This window comes from Pleurodeles waltl, chromosome 7 (assembly GCF_031143425.1).
Source record: "Pleurodeles waltl isolate 20211129_DDA chromosome 7, aPleWal1.hap1.20221129, whole genome shotgun sequence".
NCBI lineage: Eukaryota > Metazoa > Chordata > Amphibia > Caudata > Salamandridae > Pleurodeles > Pleurodeles waltl.
In genome coordinates this window covers 1,070,750,113-1,070,764,372 of record NC_090446.1, presented here as the reverse complement: position 1 = coordinate 1,070,764,372, position 14,260 = coordinate 1,070,750,113, and positions in this window count along the sequence as shown.

Genomic DNA, 14,260 nt, shown 5'->3' with positions numbered 1-14,260 from the left:
GGGAACCTGGTTAGCAGGATCCCAGTGCACTCCAGTCCAAGTTGCATTTAGAAACCAGGCAAAAGGTGGGGGGTACTGCAACAAGGAGCCAGTCCCTCACATGCAGGGGTAGGGGTGCCGGTGTCCTGTGAGTCCACTGGCAGTGCCACCAGTCCAGTGGATGCAGCAGATGTAGATGGCAGGGCAGTGCCCTGGCTAGTTGTACAGGCCTGCAGGTGGGTGGAGGGCTCAGGCTGGTTGTTTTTCTGGCGCTGCAGCACCCCTGCAATGGAGGCCATGGTGGCATTGAGCTCTTTCCATTGCTCCATGGCCTCCTGGTGGTGTACTACCTGCAGCCTCTGATTCTGCTCCAAGGTGGCCAGGATCTGACCATCCTGTCCTGGGAATGGTGGTATGCTCCCGGGACCTCAGAAATCACCTTGTGGGCTGCTGCATCCATCCTTTGGCCACCCCCTGGGCCACTTATGCCCTCCCACTGGCTTTAGCCCCCTCTGCATGTGTCCCCTGCACAGGTCTGGCAGTCCCACTTGCAGTTGGCCCTTCATCATCCTGCCTGGTGGTGGGTGGAGACTCGAGTCTCTGTACATGTGGGTAGCCAGTCCGTGGCCTGGTGACACTGGTGAGGGGTCGTTTGGCCAGGACTGATTGTGGTGGCTGAGTGGTAGGGATGTCAGTGGTGTCCTGGGTGGAGCTTCTGGAGGGTGACTGTCCAGGGGTGTTGGATGGACCAGGGATCCCTCTGCACTTTCCTGAGTGGGGCCTCCGTATTCAGGTGGAGGACAGGCACTCCTTGACATCTCTATCCGGGTGGAATGGGTGGTGGTGCCTGTGTGTAAGAGAATATAGATGTGGATGTCCTGTACTTTTTTGTCAATTGCAGCACTGGTCAGCAGTAATTGATGGTTGGATTAACATGTAGTGGCATGCAGGGTCGCTTCGTGTACATTTAGATGCATTTATTGAGGGGGTAGTGGTGCATTGTGGGTGTTGTAGTGCCACGGGAATTCCATGCATGGGCTGGTGACTGTGCACAAGGGGCTGGTTGGTGATTTGTTTTGGGGATTGTGGGCATGCAGCTGACTTGCATGTGAGTGTGTGGGTGTAGTGGACTGGGTAGGGGATGGGGTCCAGGTGGTAGTGAGAGGGATGGAGTGATACATGCATTATAGGTGTGGTGACTGTTAAGGTATTGTAGTTGACTTACCCGAGTCCAGTCCTCCAGTGAGTCCAGTGAGGCCCTCCAGGTGCAGGATAGCTAGGACCATCTCCTACCAGTCGGTGTATTTGGGGGTAGGAGGTGGGGTACAATCACCAGTCTTCTGTACGGCGATGTTGTACCTGGATGCCATGGAACAAACCTTCCCACACAGGTCGTTCCATCTCTTCCTGATGCCCTCCCTTATGCATGGTTGGTTTCCCACTGTGTTGACTTTGCTGACAATTGTCTGCCATAGCTCCATTTTCCTGACCAAGGGTGTCTGCTGCACTTGTGCCCAGAATGGGTGTGGCTCGACCCTGAGAATTTCATCCACCATGGTCCTTAGCTCCCTGTCTGTGAAGCAGGGGTGCTTAGGGGGTGCCATGGTGTGTGTTGTGGGTGGTGTGTTGTACGTGTGTTTGTGTCAGTGCTGTTGTGTGGTTGGGTGTGCGGCTTGTGATGGTGGTTGTGCTATGTATGTGTTTTGCTGGTTTATTTGTGTGTGTGACTTGTGTGATGGTTATTTCAGTGTATGCGTGTTGTGTTGTCAATATCTGTTGTGCTATTAGCTTTGCAAAGGATTGTGGGGTGTGTATGTGTGTGTTTTAAAGTGTTGTGGATGCGTGTCAGGTGTGTGGTTTTTGAACTTGCCAATGTGTGCATTTTTTGTTGGAAGGTCCCATTGCTGGCAGTGGCGGTCCGTACTGCCAATGGTCGTTCGACATTCACTGTCCGCCGAGCTGATTTGTGCATCATTATTTAGTGGGCGGGGGATTTGTCTGCATGGCGGTGGTGGGGTGGGGTGTACTGCCTTTCCGCCGTCGTTGGCCCTGGCAATGGGTGGAGGTTGCAAAATTTTTGGAGGTTTGTTTTTTTGGCAGCATTATACGGCAGTATGCAGTTCACCGCTACTGGTGGTCTTTTGTTCACTGTCAGCACGGCGGTCGGCTGTGATTGCCACCAAGTTCATAATGAGGGCCTTAGAAAAGGAAAACAGCCAAATCAAAAAACTAGGGAGAATTAAAAAAACAAATATGATGCCAGATCATTTTTGGCATTTTCAGTTTTGTACAAATCACTAACTGACAGTGCACAAAAACAAATACTGGATCTCACTGCTGAACACCAAGAGGAGGCAGTTAGGTTATTTGCGGAGGGGGCAGAAGTCCCACTCAGACAAAAACCACAATGCTTTTCAGGGTTACCTATCCCTGCCTTCCTATGGTCTCTAGGAATTGTATCAATTACAAAATATTTTTAGACCTTTCTTATTACTGCTATGTCATTCTTCAAAGGGAAGGGGCCATCTGTTAGGGCTTAGCTCAATGTTTGATGGACCTCTTATCTTGCACTAGTCTTCCATGCAGGGTAGTACTTCCAACATACATTTTTTCTGAGCACATAAAAATGTATATTGCATATTCAGTCTTACAGTGATTCGATGCTACGGTTTTCAAAAGGGTTTTGTGGAAGGGGAAGCACAACTAAATTTTATGTGCACCATATTTGCATGCCTTGCACTTATGACATCTCTTAAATCCTTGACCACTCCCCAACAAAATGTTTCTCCTCACCATTTCTGGGCTATTATTTACCATGGCATCTCTCATCGAATTTGCTCTTCTAAAAGTGATCCATAGTTTGTAGGGAGCTCTCCCAAAACATAGTCTTTCTTTAGGAGATACCAGTATTTCTGGATGATCTGTCTTATTTGCCCTTCTTACTTTCTATAGGTCATAATCAATCTTGATTGTTGTTACTTGTTCTGTTTAATTTTCTTTCTCTCAATTAGTAGGCTCTCTCATTTCTTTGTGCTAGTTCAACTCACAGCTTCTTTTTCAACTCTTCTGTAGTAACCCTCTGTATGAATTTGTTTGTCATTTTCATCTGGGCTGGCTGTAGTTCACTTTGTTCACTACAGATTTAAAACTCCCTTTTAAGTTGTTTGGAGAAAAACTATTAGCATGAGGGATTGTGTTTCTGAAGTGGGTTTCCTATATAATATTGTCTCTATTTTGTAGTTCTTAACATATACCAAAAAATTGAAGAAGGTGACTTCTCTTGGACTGTGGTTGTGAATTGCAAATTCAAGTGTTATTTTTCTGTTTCTTTACAAACTTATTAGCACTCTCTTATAGCCTTCTCCATATAATGAAGAGATTGTCGATATATCTTGTCCACAAGATGATTTGATTTTCTCCAGCTATTCAAACATATATCAGCCCTGGATGAGCTGCTGCCTTCTGCGCTGGGGGTTGGCAACATACACTCCATGTTTTAGGAACACTTCTATGTAATAATAAAAATGTAACTATCAGACATGCACTTATTCATTGATGTACATAAAGAAAAACAAAGTGAGTTAAACTACCATAGGCAGCAACACATTCATAGCATTATATATGTACTAACATGTAATATACATTAAGATATACATATGCAAACAAAAAAGTGCCATCGTGAACTAAATCTTTACCTTAGTATGCAATTATAGGAAGTGCAATATGCATCTACTCCAATCAAACAGTTCAGAATATGTATTCGCCTATATGCTTTATGCATAAGAACAAGATCAAAACAGTATTGCAATAAAATATATTTAATACAATTATTCTCCATTATCCAAAATAAAGAACAAACAGTGTAACTGTCCATAAAACCAATGCAAACGTTCATTACCAGAAGAAATTAAGTTGATTAATACTTTTACTACAGTGAACAGCTAGTTTCAGAAAGGTACCCATCTTATCTGGTAACAAACATCATCTGTACAAAACATTTGCAGCCCTACCTTGGGCAAAACAACACTTCCTGAGGAGCATTAACAAAATGTGCTTAGTGAAAATCAAATACAATTTTCAAAGCAAAATTAAATGAAGCAGGGTTTGGCCCCAGGGCTGTAGCTGGGAAGGGGGTTGTAGGAGGCTGGCCTAGTTTGTAGTGGTTACCTAAGGTACACCTTATACCAGGCCCAGTTATCCCTTATAAGTGAAATGTAGGCAGTGTCTAGAAGATAGGCTCTCTAGGGGTAGTGTGTATGAGCAGCTAAGGCCTAACTAGGAGACATGTAACGCTCATGCAGTACCACTGTAGTCACACAGTACTCACACACATGAAAGAAAATTCTCAGTGTTACAAAAATACAGGTACTTTATTTGGTGACAGAATTGTTAAAAATACCATAGAGACTATTCTCCCTTAGGAGGTAAGTAATACACAAACTATATACACTTGTATGCAGAAATAGCTGTAAAAACAGTTAGAAAACAGTGAAAATAGTGAAAATCACAATAGTTAGAAATGGGCCTGGGGGAACACAAACCATATGCTAAGAAAGTGGAATGCGAAAGTCGGTTTCCCACTTAGGCAAGTGTAGTGTGTAGAGGGTCACTGGGAGTATTAGAAAACACCAAAGGTAAGTAATAGAAGCCACCCCAGGTCCCAGGAAAGCAGCAGTAAATCACAGTAACTTTCCTAGAACACACAAGAACACAAGAAGGAAGATAATGCAAGAACCAGAAGAGACTGCTAGACACCAACAATGGATACCTGGACCTGAAGACCTGTGGAAGAAGGGGACCAAGTCCAAGGAGCACTGAAAAGTCCAGGGAGAACAGGAGCCCACGCTAACCCGGATGAAGGTGCAAAAGAGGAACCACCACTGAGGAATACCAGTCAGTACTGCACCCAAGAAGACAGATGCAGGTTCCTGGTTGGTGCAGAAGATGTCCCACGTATTGCTGGATTCAGCCAATACCTCTTGGCACACGCAAAGCTCGTGGTTACCTGAAAATGGCACTGCCTAGGACCAGGAGGGACCTGGTGGACTCTACCCAGGAGGGGGAGTCAGAGGAGGGTGTTAGCAACTCAGAAAACCCTCAGAAAACCAGGCAGCATACATAGGAGTTCCACAGCATGGAGACAAAGAAGTTGCAAAAGGAGGTCCTTGCAGCACTACACTAAGGTATTCCACGCCGCCGGAGAACCACTCAGGAAGCTGTGCATCTCAGGAAGGAGTGCTGGGGGATGGAGCTGCATGGTGCATGAACAACTCTGTGGAAGGATGCCAAAAAGCCCTGGCAACTGCAAAACACACGGTTCATGGGGGTGCTGTCTTGTGTAGGGCCGCAAGCTCTTACCTCCACCAAAGTTGGACAGTAGGACATCAGAACTGTCGGAACCACTCCAGTCCACCACCTGTGATGCTGGATCCACACACATTGTCAGGAGAGGAGATCCATGCCACCAGTCATCGCTGCAGAGATGTGCCTGCAGAAGCAGGAGAGTGACTCCTTCACTCCAAGAGAGATTCCTTCGTTCGTCTCGTGCAGGCTGAAGACAGGCTGTCCCCGGAGGATGCATGACCTGGAAACAGTTGCAGCTGCTGGTAGGAGCTGAAAATACAATGTTGTAGAAGTCGTCTTTGCTTCTTTGTTGCAGTTTCTAGAGTTCCTGGAGGCTCCAGATGCAGTTTCTTCGGTAAGAAGGTGAAGTAAAGGATGAAGAGAATTCCTGCTGGAGTCTTGCTATCCAAATCTGAAGAACCTCCCAAGAGAGAGACCCTAAGAAGCCCTGAAATAGGGATTGGTCAGCTAAACAGGTAAGCACCTTCCAACTGAGGGCTCTGACGTCACCTGCTGGCTCTGGCCACTCAGAAGCTCCCAGAGTGCCCTGTCAACTTAGAATCCAGGATAACAAAACCCAGGAGGAGCTCTGAGCACTACCCCTGGGGTGGTGATGGACAGGGGAGTGGTCACTCCCCTTTCCTTTGTCCAGTTTCACGTCAGAGCAGGGACTGGGGTGCCCTGAACCGGTGCAGACTGGATTATGCAAGGGAGGCACCATCTATGCCCTTCAAAGCATTTCCATTGGCTTGGGGTGGCTACCCCTCCCAAGCCTGTAACACCTATTTCAAAAGGGGGAGGGTGTAACACCTCTCTCCCAAAGGAAATCCTTTGTTCTGCCTTCCTGGGCTTGAGCTGCTCAAGCAACAGGAGGGCAGAAACCTGTCTGAGAGGTGGCATCAGCTGGGGCTGCATGGAAAACCTAACCTCAGAAGGCTGTAATGGTAATGCTGGGGATCCTCTGAGGAGCCCCCAGAGTGCATGGAATCATACATCCAATGCTTGCAAAAGCATTTGGATATGATTGCAACATGGTTGATACCAAACATGCCTATGTTTGGAGTTGCCATTATGTGGCTGGACATAGGTAGTGACCCCGCACTCATGAAGTACGGGAAAATGGTCCTGGGCGCCGTGAGGGCACCTCAGCTAGTGCAGGGGTGCCCTCACACATAGGTACTCTGCACCCTGCCCTCAGGGCTGGAGGGTCTGCTATAGGTGTGATTTGTAAGTGACCTGGTGCAGTGTAAATGGCAGTGAAAGAGTGCATGCACCTTTTCACACAGGCTGCAATGGCAGTCTTGTAGAAGCCTTTGCATGGGTTTCCCATGGGTAGCAAAAGATATGCTACAGCCCATAGGGATCCCAACCTATTGACCAGGTACTAGGGACTTATTAGGGGGCACCAATATGCCAATTGTGGGTGAAATACTGGATTACCAGTATCCTACAACCATAATTTAGGGGAGAGAGCATAACTACTAGGGTCCTGATTAGCAAGATCCCAGTAGACACAGTCAAACACACTAACAAACAGGCCAAAAGTGGGGGTCACCAAGCAAGACTGAGGCCACTTTGCTATCGGGGGGAAGTGTCAGTGGGGCCCAGTCAGACCTTAATTTGGCCTGGCCCACTAATTGAAAGCAAACTTTGAGTTTTCATTATTTAAAAAAAAAAAAAAAACATTTGTTTAATTTAATCTCTGAGACTGCATGCGAGCCCCGTCCTGAGCCCTGCATGCCTAAAGAAACTGAAAATGAATGACACCTGAAGCTGTCTGCAGCACAATACAGTAAGCCAGGGAGAGAGGCCGGGGCAAGAGGGTTGTGCCCAGCTAGCCTTTATATTTATCTGCTTCCTTCACCCTGATTAAATACATCAGTTTTGTTGCTTGTTTTTTGTTTTCTTTTTTGGCAATGTGAAAGCACTTTGGGACTATGGAAACATGTAGTATAATATAACTAGGCTGAGCATTTCAATTGTCAGCTGGATCATTTGTGGACTAAGTGGGAGTGGCAGGGCCCATGGAAGGTGTAGGTGATATCTTGCCTCCATGCTCTTGCAAAACTGAAAGTACTGGCTGAGCTGGCGAAGCCAAGGTGAGTGTGGGTCTCCTCTCACCAATTCAGATAAACACTGTTCAAGTAGATGAGCTGCTACTGAGTATTGCTGTCACAAACAGCCCTTTACTTTCCCCTGGACTGGCCTGAGTATGCAGAGTCATCTTTTTCTGTTGTATGATGTGGAACTCTCAGCTCACCCACACATACTACAGCAGCAGCTCCTGCAACTGGTGAGTGAGCCACATAAGAATGCTAATCGGCAGAGAGGGGCTGATTATGAGCTCCGCAGTTTGCCCCAACCAGCCGAGGGGTGTAGCTATTAATCCTGCTGCAGATGCAGTGGCATAGGGACTCAGGAACATAAAAGAATGTCTGCTTTTCAATTTTGATAGTATATTATTACATAAAGGTGCCACAAAGGACTTTTTTTCCTTGCTTATATTTGGGCCCTTGGCAAAATTGCTAGTCACTGAGTCAGGCCTGCCCGAGCCAGCCTGTGCATAACCCACAGAACGAGTGCCCCTAGAATGTTCCACTTTGCTTCATCCTCCAGTTTATTACAGGGTGATTCATGACCCCCAATCCTCCTTGTTTTCTGTAGGATAAGGTGGAAGGCAAACCTCTTCAGGTGGATGGTGATGAGTCAGATTAACAACAAAGCAGTCCGGTAACTATTCAAACAGGATATTTAGCCAAAAGCAAATGTAAATGCCTCCTTAATTATTTAGCAAAAGTTACATTACAGAAAAAAAGAAACACAAGGTTGAACGCTGGAACCAGGACTCTCTAGTGCTAACAGTCTATCACTAAATTGATGAACATAACAGAGAAGGGTTCATTGTATGGTGAAGTACTGAGCAATGTCAACTTCTGCAGATTTTTCATAGTCTAGACATGGTTCTGTCCAGTATTCTGTTTCCACCAATACCTTGTGATTCTGGGAGCATGATGAAAAACACTCTAAATGTGCATCAGTGAAACCAACAAATTTACGTTTATTTTGTTGCTTGTTTAATTTTTATCACCATATATACCACAGTTGCTCGGATTGGATGAATGTATACATTACAGTTCTGGTTCAACCTTCTGTATTGTTTCTAAGCTTGGGTGGCTTGAAGGTGCTGTTCTTTTCACCATTGTGTGGCTCAAACTTCAGAAGAAGGAGCTCACAGACCAACATGTAACATATACTCTAGACATGGAGAGGTGCAGTTCAGAGCATTGAACTTCAACCAGCAGCAACTCCAGTATTCAAACTGGCACCTTGAACCAGTAACCTTGCTCACCTAACTCACACCTGGAGTACCATCAGTAAACTGACTCACAACTGCACTGAGAGGATCACTCATATTGGCACTTGCACCAGTAATCTCATTTGCATCTGCACTCATGCTGGTACTTACACTAGTAACTACACTTCAATTTGCAGTAATAGATTGCATCAGTAACCTCATGTACACCAGAAATCATATCTGCTTTGGAACTTGCACTCACACACAGCACTAATGCTTGTGCTGGCTCTTACCTTCAAACCTGCATTAGCACTTGCACCAGTGAAATCACTCACGCTTACACATGCACTCACACCCCTAGGGGCACCTGCATCAGTACCTTCATTTACACCTATACAAGCACATACACAGCAGCCTCACTCCTATACACTTGCACATGTAATGGAACATGCACCAATACCCTAACTCACACCTCGCTCACATATGCACTGGCACTAGCACCAGTAACTTCAATTGCACATGCCTTCATACCTCCACTGGCCTTTGCACTCACCCTAGCCTTTGCACTCACAGTTGCACTGGCCCTTGTACTCACATCTTTAATCATACCTGTACTAGTGTTTGCAACAGGAGCCTCACTCATAACTGCACTCACACATGCACTGGCACTAATACTCACACCAAGATTGATACTTGCACCAGTAACCTCTTTCAAACATTCTCTCATACCTGCATCAACTCTTACACTCACATCTGCATTAAAACGTGCTGCATTGCGGCCTTCAAAATACAGTCTAGTGCACTCACATCACATGCAATCATACTATCAGACGCATAGCATTACACTGAAGCTGCTAAGGGTGATAGTGTGGCTAGTAAGGTGCCATAGCACTGAAGCCTTGTGATGGGTCCTAGGCCTGGGTGGAGTTCACAGAGTTCTGATATGCAGAATTCCACAGAAAAAAGAAAACACTCTGCGAACTGCACCTAACCACGTGAGCAGGTGGAATAGTGCTTGGCCCCCCATTCGCACTTATTCATGTGTGTCGCACGGTCCGTGTTTCGAGCGTGAATGGCACCACATGGTCACCCAGGCATGCGGACTTCTTGTTTTTCCTATTCTGTACATGGTCCTAGGCTTACTTTGCAATCTAATCTATAGTTTTGCAATCTTTACTCTATCCTAATTATCCTCCACTGTTTTACATGTATTTCATTAGTGTGTGTATTTGGTGTTGCTGTATTTACATTTTTGCCTCCTTTTTTATTTTCTGTGACTTTTTTGTCCCTTCCTTAACTTCTCCTAACTGAATTTCTCCCTCTCTATCCATTCTTTTCCCACTGTCTTTTTTATATCACACACACCACCATGGCAGAACATTGGGGACAAGGTGGCACTAGTGCAGGGGGTGGGGTGAACTGCACACCCCGGGGGCACCAGCACCTGCAAGGGATGCAGCCTTGCATTATTTTTAGTGAGGAGGAGGTGGCCACACTTGTTTTTTTGAACGGCGCCACCTATCCTCCATGCTGGCAGCAGGTTGCAGGCCTGGCAGTGGGTAGGGCCTGCAGGAGCATCGGCTGCTGTGGGGGAATGTCCACTGATGCACTGGGGTTCAGTGCACCCAGCCGCAGCTGATGCACTGCTTGGGTGATATGGACCGGGAAAGGGACCTGCTTGACCTGCTGGGCATTCAGGTTGCGGGGCTTGGTGAGTACTAGTAATTAATTATTACTTATATTGTTGTCCTGTCCTATAATGCTGTTTTTTTTCAAATGGCATGCTGCTCATACTCAGAGGTAAATTAAGTTCACCTAACGCAACATTACGAATATTATGTGATCCAAGTTGAGTGACCCAGGTGCTCAGTGCTACCTAGTTTTGCTTGTTTCTGTAGGTGCTATCTTGTGTCAATTATGATGGTTATTCTGGCACCTCTGTCCTCAAGTCAGTAAAATACTGGTATTGTGGAGGCAGTAGTAAGTAAAATATATCTGTGAGTTAGCGATCTCTGTGTCTTTCTTTTTATGTAGCTCATACAGTTCCAAGCAATCTTCCAGTGATGTATGCATGCATCTATGCATTGAAACGGGAAACCAACTGAATTGGGTTATGAATGTGATTCGTGAAGCAAAGATCATTTGTTGCAGTGCAATAGTATTTCCAAACGTAGTTCAGGAAATTTGAAATAGGCCTTAGGTAAGGTGTCAGAAATTAGGAATAGGCCAACTTGATCATATAGGTATTAAGCAATCTGATTCAGAAAAGTAGAATGTCAATATGCTACTGCATTTGCCTTTTCCTGTCAAGATCATTTCAAGGAGATTAACTGTACCACTCATCTATTTTTTGTATCTTCTTTATTTATTACATCAGCACCCAAGGGGTAGAAGAGGGCATTAAAGGGTCAGGCCAAGGAGGGTGTCACCACCAGTGCCGCTACGGGTGAAAGTTCCACTGCCACCACCAGGCCACGGCAGATGATTCTGCCTGCCCCGGTATGTTCTTGTTAATAATCATTTCTCTAACTTTCAACTCTCCCCAATTAGATTAATTTTCCTCCTTTCTCTTATGCTGTGACTCTTTTTTCAAATGCTCTTCATTCTTTTCAATATTTATTCTTGTTATCCCATCCTGCAGTATCCTTTTTTCTAAATTTCTTGTTTCTGTAGCTGACTTCCTCCTGTTTCTGGAATGTGTAGCTTAAGCTTTCTTCTGCCTGTTTATGCTGTCCCTCTCCCCTAATGTTAATAAACCCTGTGGACTGGTACTGCAAGATTAAGACACTACTTTAGGTAGTCTACTGTGAAGATTGCAGAGTTTGCAGGTCCAAGCAAGCTCTTCTATGCTCGTTTGTTGAGAAGGCTTTCTATTTCTTGTTCATGGTCAAATGACGAGAGAGTGGCCACAGTTATGGTAAACACCCCCTCGCTGTGCTGCATTATCCCAGCAGTTTCACTGACAGTGCAGCATGGCAGTAAAGTATTATGTCCTTCACTGACCAAATTATTCTACCCCTTCATTGCACTTCAAATGACTCACACTACCTCTGCAGAGGTGAGGACAGAAGATGGTCATCATCCTATCTCTGCCCTCCATTACAGTTGACTTGACTACTGGCTTTTCTAACGTTGTCAGCCAGGAAAATGCCCAAAGTGATATTTTAGACGGACCTGATACTGCAAACAACTGTAGTCAAGTGTTGCAGTTGTATTTTGCTAAAAAAGAGGGAGGTTCATGTTGCATTTAAAATGTATAGGGGGTCATTCCGACCCTGGCGGTCAAAGACCGCCAGGGCCGCGAATGACGGAAGCACCGCCAACAGGCTGGCGGTGTTTCCTTGCCCATTCTGACCGCGGCGGTAAAGCCACGGTCAGAAAACCGGGGCCGGCGGTTTCCCGCCGGTTTACCCCCAGCTGGGCGAATCCGCCATGGCGGCGCTGCAAGCAGCGCCTCCATGGGGATTTTGACCCCCTTACCGCCAGCCTGTTTCTGGCGGTTGTCACCGCCAGGAAGAGGCTGGCAGTAACGGGTGTCTAGGGGCCCCTGGGGGCCCCTGCACTGCCTATGCCACTGGCATGGGCAGTGCAGGGGCCCCCTAACAGGGCCCCATTAAGCTTGTCACTGTCTGCTTAGCAGACAGTGAAAAGCGCGACGGGTGCAACTGCACCCGTCACACCCCCTCAAAACCACCGGCTCCATTCGGAGCCGGCTTCTGTGTTGCAGGGCTCCTTCCCGCTGGGCCGGCGGGCGCTAGCGGTCTTTTGACCGCAGTGCGGCCAGATGGCGGTTCCCGCCAGGCGGGCGGCAACCGTCGCCCGCTGGGGTCAGAATGACCCCCATAATGTTGTTTTTTGTAGCTGCACAGACCACCAGTGCTGGGGACATCACCAGTGCGCAAGATGCAGCACCTGAAAGGGGAGTCTTTGCAGGAGTAGGGGCAGGTAAGCCACATTGCTTGGTCATTGACAATTGCTAGTATACCCACTGTATTTGTTAAGTCTGGCGGATCCCAACTATCCATCATCATCCATGACCTCACTGCCCATGGCACTTTGCGAGTTATGACCCATGGGCCATGATGATGATTATGATGACCCCACCCAACTGCAGCATGGTTCAATCCGGCACTGCAGTTTTGGCTTTGCAATGCGCATCTGCTTCTGTTAATACATCATTTACAAAGCTTTCAATGGATTGCAAACTGAAAAAAAAACAAGGTGTCTTTCTCTTCCTTCCCAGTTCCCACTCAGTCACCTTCCCTAGTACTGCACTATTTGTTCCTAACTTCTGTCAACATTGAAAAAAATAAATTGGGCATGTGCCAACTGTTACAGCCCAGACAAGTGGTTCATACTTCATAATGCTTCCATGATGGATTTACACCTGTTCAAATTTGACATTCATCAACTTTCATTTTCAACTACCGCGAGTGACTAAGCCAAAGCTACATCATCAGTGAAGTTGGCTTCCCCCCAGTTTTCTATAGCAAAACCTCTGCCGTACCTACCTGGGCTTTTCCCTGTACATTACCCTGCTGCAGCAGGCTAAGGGCCTGAATACGACCTTGGCGGATGAGATCATCTGTCACCTTTGTGATGGATTATCCCATCTTCCAAAGTCATATTCAGGCCCTATGGGCTTGATTGAGACAGGATATCTGTCAATTGTGTGAGGGAGTAACCCCTCCAACAAACTCTAGTTCTCTAAATCAAATCTCTAAGTCAAGTTTCCTTTCCTTTTCCTTCCCTTACTGCCAAGTGAATGTATTTGCGTTACATAATTTGTGTTTGAGAGTGAGGCCAGGGAGTAAAGTGGGATTAAGTGACTGAGACTGTCTTTTGCAGATGGAATACTCTGTAACGAATGTCCCCAAAAAAATCTCTATATCTTGTTCTTTTCCCTGTTGTACAGCTCATCTTTTTTCACACTGTCTACTGAAGCTACACAGGATATCTATCATCCGCATTCTATGCCTAATGTGTGTGACATATAAGTACCATCTGCCTCCTGTATTCACAGGGTAGACTTAAAAGGGATTTAGAGAAGAGCAGGGCCATTGGAATCAAAGTTAACTTTCAGTCCATTGCAGCTGCCCCAGCTGCAGACTGGAGAAAGTAGCAAATTTGTAGTGTACTCGATGCACTAGCTAACACGCTTTCAGTCATTTAGCACAACAAGAATAGAATACTTGTACTCAATAGGGGATGATTTTTCACTCATTAAACAGAGTTATTTTTATTTTTCACAGCAAAGTGACCGTACGGTTTAATTTTTTAGAAAATTATTTACCAGGAAAAAAATCACTGTATTTTTTTAATATTATGCTGCCTCCTTTCAACCAGTCAGCGGTTTTCTGGGGCATGTTTTGTAATCATACCCCACTCCCTGTGACTGAGTTTCATAATCTGCACCACTGGATTCAAGATAGTCTGGCTGCTGAGGGGTGATGCCCCAAAACCGGTCCCAGAATGTTTGCTTCAGGTCCAGGAAGGACCTGGCTTGGCAGTTCAGCCTGGATTGTTCCAGTGGCAAGCAGGGTCAAGACTGATTTGCATATAGCTGGGTCCAAACTGGGGTGAAGTGGCAAGCAAGATATGATGGATCAAACCCAGATCTGTAAGTGGAGGTGAGTGTTTGAA